Source organism: Rhodamnia argentea, chromosome 9 (assembly GCF_020921035.1).
Source record: "Rhodamnia argentea isolate NSW1041297 chromosome 9, ASM2092103v1, whole genome shotgun sequence".
Taxonomy (NCBI): domain Eukaryota; kingdom Viridiplantae; phylum Streptophyta; class Magnoliopsida; order Myrtales; family Myrtaceae; genus Rhodamnia; species Rhodamnia argentea.
The window spans coordinates 17,885,466-17,895,271 of NC_063158.1; the positions used below are offsets into that span (position 1 = coordinate 17,885,466).

Here is a 9,806-nt window from a genome sequence, read left to right on the forward strand (position 1 = left end):
ATCGAAGTTTAGTTATTTGACATCCTAGGAATGAAAGAAACATATGGCCTTTTTATGGACATGTTGAGTTCATGTTTTCCTCCATGCATTTGATTGTAGTTTACAGAAATGGCCTTACCTAGGGGTGTCAAAATCGAACCAAAAAACTAAACCGAACCCTAACCAAACCAAACCTAAAATTTCATGTATTTATGTTCGGTTCGGTATGGATAATTGGACAATAACCATTCTGTTTTCGGTTTGGGTAATTTCTATCAACCGAACCAAATTGAAAATCTCCCTTCTTAATATTAGCAATTTGGGGAAAAACTAACCATTCTTTTTTATTTTTACATTTTTCATTTTTCTTTCTTTTCCCTGTTTTGGTGAGAAAGTGCTGGTGGAGCTCCCGCCGGAGCTGGCGAGCCGAGGATCGGGCGTGGCGGCCCTCACCCAAGCCCTCGCTGGCCACAGCAAGGGCAGGAGTGTGCCACTATGCCCTCGCCAGATGCAACGAGGGTCGTAGGCCCTTTTCACCAAAAAGGAAAAATAAAAAGGAAAAATAAAAAATTCGAACTGCATTTGGTTAGGGTTGCGATTCGATTCGGCTCAGTTGCTCCTCCTAACGGTTCGGGTTATCAAAAAAATCGAATCAAGCTGCATCGTTGACACCCCTAGCATCACCTACTTACCAAAGGTCGTACCTAAACTTTTCTCACCAAATTCAAGTCTGTAGTTTAATTCGTGAGCGAAATCCACGTGGAAGAAACAACGGGAAGAGGTAGCATACGAAAGTTGCCCTTAAGGACGCCATGTTCCAGGCGAAGGGAGGAGCAACTACCATTGAAATTCCATTTCATTTAGCCCTCTCTCTCTCTCTCTCTCTCGGACTGACAATCAGAAGAGTATCTTTGGGCAATAATAAGCAATCTGCGACGTTCCATCTTCGCCTTCCTCGACACCACGGCGACCTCGGCCTCTCGGACCAGTTCCTCAGGTCACATCATTCAACCTCGACTTCTCCGAAGTGGAAGCATGCTAGCAGTATATCTGTCACTAGGATGTCGGCTCCTGCAAATACTTCTCACTCTTTGTCCAGGTTCGTGTTCTGTTCTACCCTTGTGTTCTCCGAGCATCAAAATGAGAATGCGTTGGTATACTTCATAGTACTGCACTAACCTTACGCCACAATTCACAATAAGGCCAGTCTGGCCATGGCATAGTCAGAGTTTTTAATCAAGTATTAAAAGACTTTTGAAATTCATAGCCGAGCACAGTAACGTACAAGGCTTAGTTTGTTAGTGTTGCCGACTTACTATTAGCACTTGATGTGCCATCTGAAAAAGAGGGCAGGGATTGGTCAGTCGCTTTAATCTAGGAACTGGGATCTGATACCCTTTCCGCTTGTCGAATTTTTCAATGGTGAGGCATGCCCGGCCGCAGTATTCCAATAGTAGAAAGGTAAGGCAACATGACAAGGCAATGCAATCAAAATAGTTCTCCAGCACTTTGAATGTTCATGTGATTGTCCGGCCAAAGAGCTACCAATGTAGTCATGGAGATATCTTTTTCATCTTCGACAGTGAAAGTTCTCTTGCTGCTCTTGCACCGCTGGAAGCAACACTTTTCGACATCGATGGCACGCTTTGTGATTCGGATCCCATCCATTACTATGCCTTCCGAGAAATGCTTTGAGAGGTGACTAATTGATCCGCTTGCCTCCAGTTTTCAGATGTCATATTTCAATCACATAAGAAGTACATCCCTCTGCAGCGTGGCCTGAAACTGTAGAATGCCTCGTGGGTCGGCTTTAATGTGGGCATTCTGATCACCGAGGAGTTCTATGTCAAGAAAATGAGTGGCATGCGCAATGAAGAGCTTTGTCATGTCCTGTTTCCCGATTGGGAGATTCAAAAGATCTACAAATTTATGGAAGACAAAGAATATATGTTCCGAAGGTATTGTTCCTAGTCCTTAAATATAGTTTCATACTACCACGGTAAATATCAAGGAGGATAGAGCGATGAAATAAGTTGTCCTCAGGACACTTTTGAGAGCCACGCATGATAGGTTCAGTCCACAAATTGTTGAACCCAAATGCCTCAAGCAGCGGCTGCTTCATCATAGATGTCACAGAGTTCTGTTGCTAATTCTCTCTTTTGTAACGTTCGGTCATAGATTGCATAATTTTCGAAAGTCACCCAATGCCAGGACAAGTTTTGTTTGGAGAAGGACAAGACATGCAGGCAACCAGAATTTAAGATTCTAAACAGCAGGTTACAGATACAGGGTAAAGAGAAAAGCCATCAGAGTCACCATAAGTCTTCTTTGTTCTTTTCCCTAGAGGTGACAATCTAATTTTCAGGTGCTAAATTTCGATTCATATCGACTGAGCAAACAGATTGGCATCTGAAAAGCTGGGACCTGTCAAAGGGTTGTGCAAGCTTCTTAAGTGGATTGAAGGCAAGGGCGTGAGACGAGCAGCTGTGACGAATGCTCCTCGACCAAATGCCAAAACTCATGCTCTCCCTGCTAGGCCTTAACGAGTTCTTTGAGACTCTTGTGATCGGGAGTGAATGTGAACGGGCGAAACCCTTTCCAGACTCATACTTGAAGGTCCTGAAAGTGCTTGGAGTGTCTGAAAAGCACGCTTTTGTGTTTGAGGTACCACTCAGCTTCCTCAAGTTTGTTTTCTGCCCATCTCTCGATTAGGACAATGCTGTATGCCTCTGCCTATGATGTCGCCGCATTTGCCTCCAGGTTCAAACAACCTAAGTTCTGTGCTGCCCTGATATCCTTTAGCTTCTTTGCATCTGCATCCTAATCACTTTCTGTGGCATTGAAGGACTCGGTTTTGGGAACCAAAGCTGGAGTTGCGGCTGGTGCCTGTTGCGGCGTTAGGAACGGGGAATCCGGAGAAACTGCTGACGGAAGCTGGGGCCGCTTTTGTCATCCCGGACTTTCTTGATCTGAAACTGTGGAAAGCATTGGAGGAGCTGGAGAAGAATGCCAGGGTCACAAGAATCAAGACTCGAAATCCTACTAGTCGAACCCGAGAAAACTGGATCTCTGTTGGATGCTGTGATATCAAGTGCACCTTTGGAGTTCTGAATTAGTGTGATTCATTCATTCCATTCCATTCCTGTTATAGCACCATCATTCCTTTCTATTCTCCTATGTGCCGTTCCAAAGACAATTCGGGAAAAGGAATGCCCTTTCTTAACTCATATTTAGTGGGTGGGCGGGCAGAATATCGGCACGCTAAATCTTTAATACTCGACTTAATCTCGATTCGTAGAAGTTGAGGCCAATTTGGTCTCGGTAGCTTTTATCCATTCTCAACCCCCTAATCCCTAGAGGTAACAAATTTGGTTGAGGATCCAATCTTCTAACTCAAATTTAGCCGGCCGAATGGAATATGAGGGGCTAGAATTTCAAAGGCAGGTTGGAAAATATTTACAAAAGTAAAGTCCCACTTAAATATGAGTCTTCCTTGGTGTGAAATAGACCGATTTTTAGACCATTACTAGCTAGAGTTGACCGAATGGTGTAAGACTTACTTTTTCTTTAATTCAAAATTAGTGGGCCTGGCGATCTACGGTTTGCCTAAAATGTTATTTGGGTTTAGAAAGCTAGAGCTCAGGATAATTATCCAAAAGGTCCTAAACCAATTGTGCCCATGATATCATGTGAAATGCGCGCCAGATCTTCGCCACAACCGGACCTGTTCTTGCTGTTTTCATATAGTTTTCACCGTTGGATCGTGCTCATTTTTTTATATGTGATAGCTGACGTCAAGACGATTCCAACGACACCAAGATCGACCAAATCGGACAAGATCTCACCATTGATCGTCGCTGGTAAGCCCTCAGTCGTCTGTCGATCTTCTTCAACCTCGAGAAGTCTGATCAGTCAACGCCCGTTGACCGGTCAACTGTCAACTTGGCGATGACGTGGCGTCGCGTGGCGTCCACGTCAGCAGGGGTTGACAGTAATAAAAAAGATTAAAAAAAGAAAGAAAAAAACAAAACCCTTGATCCAACGGTGGAAATCATGCCACGTGTCGAGATTGGGATTTTTCAGAAAATAAAAAATTGATTTTCAAAAATTTGATCTGATGACAATCGTTGTGCCACGTGGCGCCATGAGAGCCGTCAAATCCCTCTTTTTAAATCATATTATTAAATCAAGATCGGACACATCAAGCAAGCCACATGGCACATCCTAGAGTATCCGATGGGGTTATTTGCTAATAATTTGAAAATTGATATAAAAAAATAGAAAAATTTTGCAAACTATGTCGTTTTAGGCCGGTTTGGACCCTTACAGTCCGGGCCGGGCGCCCGAGAGGCGTGGGCCAGGTTGACCCTGTCTGGATTTTTTTTTTAATAATTAAAAAATTCGGATAAATTAATAAAAAAAAGTTAGAAAATTCGGAAAAAATCATTAAAAATATATTAAAAAATTCATTAAAAAATTCAAAAATAATTGGAATATTTCAAAAAAATTCCAAAAACAAAAATCCCAAAAAATAGGAAGTGGCTACAATCAACTGGCCAAGACCTATTTTGGGTGTTTTCGCTCCCGAATCTTCCGAAAAATGAAGATTTTTCCATTCTGACAATTTGTCCCGAAAAAATCCCAAAAATCCCAAAAAATAGGAAATTGCTACAATCAACTGGCCAATACCTATTTTGGATTTTTTGACCCCTGATCTTTCCAAAAATAATAATTTTTACCTTCTAGCAAATCGTCTCCAATCTCTCCCAAATCACCTAGGAACGCTAATCACCCATTCTCTAAGCCTCTAGGGCTATATTAGGGAAGCCTTAATTTACATTTGTCGCGACCCTCTCCGTCGGGTTCCGTCGGGGGTCCGGCGGGGCGAGTAGGGTTAACGAGCCGATCCCATTTTTTATTTATATTTATTTTTTTGGGATCGCGGGTCCCTCCCAAGACCCATTACTCGAATCGCGATGTCGAGTAAAATTTATCAAATATCGAAATTGACCTTGTGTGGTCGGGTGGCATGTGCGAGGTGTACATGCAATTTGGAGTCGCCACCGATCGATTTATTGGAAGGTACGATCGGAAAACCTTACCGAGCGGTCGGGAGAAACCGTTTGGTTCCGCGAAAACCGAGAGATTTTGGGTCCGGGGACTTGGTTACGCCAAATTTCAAATTGACGCCCTTTCGGTTACCGATGTTGAGTGATTTTCTAACCTACGAGTTCATGCAGATGCGATATCGGGTGAGGTAGGTTCTAACAGTTCTAGGTATTCATGCGGATGAGGATTTTCTATTCCTAACAATCACAATCAAAAAATTAAAAAGCACAATCAAAGCAATCAAAATCAATCAAATCAAATGAAGAAGTCTAATATGGCCCTATCGGCCCACAGAAATTTCAAATTTAAGTTTCGGGGTGATTTGGTGAAAATTTGGGGCGGAAGGCCCGGAAGGGTAGAATGGTCATTTTTGTGGTTCGGGACCCGAAAATCACAAATTTTTGATTTGGCCAGTTGAATGTGGCCATTTCCCATTTTTTTGTGATTTTATGGAATTTTTCTAATTTTTCTAATTTTTTGAATTTTTTATCTATTTTTCAAAAATGTCGGGAATTTTCCGGATCGACATAGATCGACCCTCGAAGTCTCAAAATTTTTGATCCAGACTTTATGAGTCCCGAATCGATCTAGAAATTTTTAGAAATTTTTTGTGAAAATCTGGGAATTTTTATGAATTTTCCAAGTATTTTTGTGATTTTTTTTGGATTTTTGGAAATTTTTTTTATTTTTTTTATTATTTTTTATTAATAAACCGGACCGGGTCAACCGGGTCAACCTGGTCCGACTGCCCGTAGACCCGGTCAGACCCTATACGGTGCCGTATACGTATATACCTATTTCTTTTTTTGATTTTCTAAACCTATTTCCTAATTTGGGAATACATAAAAAAAAACGGACGGGTGAGATCAATCTTGAAATCAATCTCAGCCGTCAATTCATCTAAACAAAAACGACACCGCATTATCCTTCCTACTGAAAACGGCACCGTATCAACTAAAGGGACGAACGGCCACGATTAAACTTTGAGACTTGATCTGAGCCGTAGACGTCTCCGAAACAAAACGACGCCGTGTCACTTAGTAATGAACGAACGGTCACGATTGACTTGAGATCTAATCCAAGCCGTCGACACCTACTAAATCGAACGACGCCGCATAGCCTTATTGAACCAACGGTCGGGATTCAACCTCGATTTAATCCGAGCCGTTGACTCGCCTAACTAACCTAAACGACGACGCATCAAATGGCTGAAACGGCACCGTTTTGATTTTTCCTATTTATTAACGAAAAAACTAATTAACAGAAAATATAAAAACTAATCCAACGGCTGAGAATCAAATCCAACAATTTATCTCGGCCGTTGGATCGGATCTGAGTCGGCTCGTTCGCGCCAACGGCCGGCGGCTCGCATCCGAGCCGGCCCAATCACACGATGCCACCTCGGAGCCGATCGTTTGACTTGCCAGCTCAGCCCGTCGTCTTCAACCTCTCGACGACGCTAATGAACGGTCGGAAAGCTTCCGGCGAGATCCAACGGTGAGATCTCGCCGGATCGGTGTAAAACCACCGCCAATCAACTCTAAATTCCTCTCAGATCAACATATTCGAAACTCAGACAATTCTATCCACTGAATCACTAAGAATCAAGTTCGCACAGGTATAAACTACGAACGATCAATCAAGCAATATTGGACATAATAACTAAATTTCTTCACACAGAAGCTAGAAGATGAGTTGAGGAGACTTAGCTCGAGTCCCGATCGGACTCACGATGGCCAGAAAGGTCTGGCCAATGTTCGGCCAGACCGAGCTGTGATGGAGGTTCGACTCGGGGTTTTCACACAAAATCGATGCACAAACAAGATGCGATCGTGGTTAGAAGTGGTCGAGGAGCAAAAGGCACAAATCAATTTAAGAAATCACGCATGAAGGAATGATATGCCATGATCGTGCAGAGTTGAAGTCCGAGGATCGACTCACCGTTTTTGAAGGTCTTGAGCCGATCCGGTCGGTGCGATCGACTCCTGGTAGCTTCGGCGAACGTCCTGCGGTGGTCCGACGTTCCGATTTGGCCTGGATTCGCCGGGCCGAAGTTGCGCAGTTCGAACTCCGGCGAGCTATAGTAAAGCTCGCGAGAGCTTCTCTCACCTCTCACTCTCTCTTTCTCTCTCTAGTTTGTTGGTTGTGCGAGCAAATGAGCCTCCCCTCTTTCTAGAATCTTCGCTGGCTTTTATAGTGGATCTTTGAAATTTGGCGCGTCGGGTGTGAGCTGGCCGAGGGTGATTCACGTGCCACCCACGTGATTTTTGGCTCGCCGGAAGTTGGACGGAGACGGCCATCACCACACATTCCGTTTAGCCCTCCGTTAGTCGCGAATTGAGCTCAAATTTGTGTATTTTTACGAAGTGTTGACTTTTGTGTGCGCCGAGCCTTTGACCGGCGATTTCGCCGTGCTCCGGCGGCCATTGATCACGCCGCCGGTGGCAATCAATTCCTCTTGACCTACATAACAAAAGACCCAAGTCAATTGCATCAATTACACGCGAATTAACCTTCAATTTGGCCGTTGAATCTCACTGTCCAAAGCTGCAACTCGCGGACTTGATTTGGGGAAGACGACTTTGTTTGGACCGGTTCGACCGGTCCGACCGGTGATCAGACCGGTCCGAACCGGTTCGGACAGTGTTTTATGCACAATTTTTGAAATTAATCAAAAACGGTAAAGAATTTTTGAAATTAATCTTCAAAATTGGACTTAGGGGCTTGTATATTATCTAGAAATGCAATTTTACCCAAAATTTTCTACCAATTTGTACAAAAACCCCAAATTTTTCAATTTGTCCAAATTAGGGAAATGTTCAATTGGATGTCAATTTGACCAAATTGGACCATGATACCTATGCCAATTGATTTAGAATGTATCAAAACCTTAGGGGTGGTCCAATTTTGCTATGAAGGTCCCTCAATTGAAAGTAATTTCAAAAATTGAAGAATTGAGGGACTAAATTGCAAGATTCTTTGGAAATTTTGTGCAATTCGTGCAATTCGCGCAATTGTAGGTGCAATTGATCAAATTGAAGTTCAAAGGGACTGCAATTGAATGTCAAAACTTAAAATGTGCAAAAATTGCAAATAAAAAGACTCAATTGGTATTTTTTGTGCAAATTCAACCTTAGGCATTGTGAAGGAACACCTAAAATTGAACTCAACTTTTAATTTTTCTTGAGGTCAATATGAAAAGGGAATTAAAAGAGAAATATTGGACATTTTTCTGTATTTTTGTGACCTCGAAAAGTATTTTTTTTATGAATTTTCAAGTATTTTCCTATTTTCCTAAAATATTAAAAAATGCGAAAAATATGAAAAATTATTTTTTGTTCCAAATTGGTTCCTTAAGCTTGGCCAAGGCTTCCAATGTTGATTTTTTTAATTTTTTTGATTTTTTGTGAATTTTTAGTGAATTTTGGAAAATAAAACTAAAGAAAAAGCGATTAAAAATCGGGTGTCAACAATTGCCCCTCTTTGAAAGTAATCTCGGTTAGAGGTTGCTTTCAAAGACAAGGTGACACCTGAATCCTTAATCGACTCTGCTGGGAAAAAATCTAAAGAAAATAAGTCTTGACATTCAATTGCCTTATCTCTGCCATTAAAGTTCTAACTCCGTGGGGAATTGTTTGAGTTCATGCTCATTTATATGAAAGAGAGATAAGAAGAGGGAGACTTACCCGTAGCTCACCTGTTTATGGTTTGAGATTTGTCGATCCGAGGTTGAAAAGTTGAGTGTACGGAATTACCTATGGACGGTTTGGCGAGATTTTGCAATGGTCAACGTCCGTCCGGTGTCGAGCGGTGGTTTGAAGATTTGTGGGGAAGGTTCACCCTTGTAACAAAGGGGTTTCACCTATTCAAAATGGGTTTGACTATCCACTGGGGACTCATCATTTAAAAGAGGGCAGATCGGCTTTCATCTAGGAAGCTACTCACCGTCTGGAAAGGAGGTTCACCCTTGTAACAAAGGGGTTTCACCTATTTAAAAAGAGATTGGCTATCCTCCATGCGGGGACTCACCATCTAAAACACAGATCGGCTTTCGTCTATGCAGCTACTCACCGTCCGGAAGGGGAGGTTCACCCTTGTAACAAAGGGGTTTCACCTATTTAAAAAGAGATTGGCTATCCTCCATGCGGGGACTCACCATCTAAAAAGCGGATCGGCTTTCGTCTATCCGGCTACTCACCGTCCGAGAAGGTGCCATTCGAGGACCTAGGTTGACTAGTGTACCAACTGAAGCTCAAACCCTATTTTAAATTTTCTAAAAAGCAGATCGGTTTTTGTCTCTCCAGCTACTCACCGTCTGAGAGGGTGCCATTCGAGGACCTAGGTTGACTAGTGTACCTACAGAGCTCAAACCCTATTTCAAATTTTCAAATAAGCAGATCGGCTTTCGTCTATCCAGCTACTCACCGTGCGAGAGGGTGGCATCCGAGGACCTAGGTTGACTAGTGTACCTACGGAGCTCAAACCCTATTTCAAATTTTCTAAAAGAGGATTCGAGGACACGGGGATGCCGGAAGACCCGCAGAAAATCCAAGTTAGTCAAATCTTTAAAATGTAACTTTTCCGAGGATTTGGGATCACCGGGGAACCCGCAGAAAGTTCAATCAAATATCGTTAGAATAACAATTTCAAGTTTTGGAGAGAAACTCAAGAATTCCAAACAAATTTTCAAAGAATAATTGCGAGAGAAATGTATCCAA

General features: G+C 42.6%; 1 pseudogene; it reads left to right on the top strand.

Annotated features, from left to right (window-relative positions):
• The first annotated feature begins 791 nt into the window (after positions 1 to 791).
• LOC115726334 lies at positions 792 to 3,150 on the top strand (annotated as a pseudogene).
• The last annotated feature ends 6,656 nt before the right edge of the window (positions 3,151 to 9,806 follow it).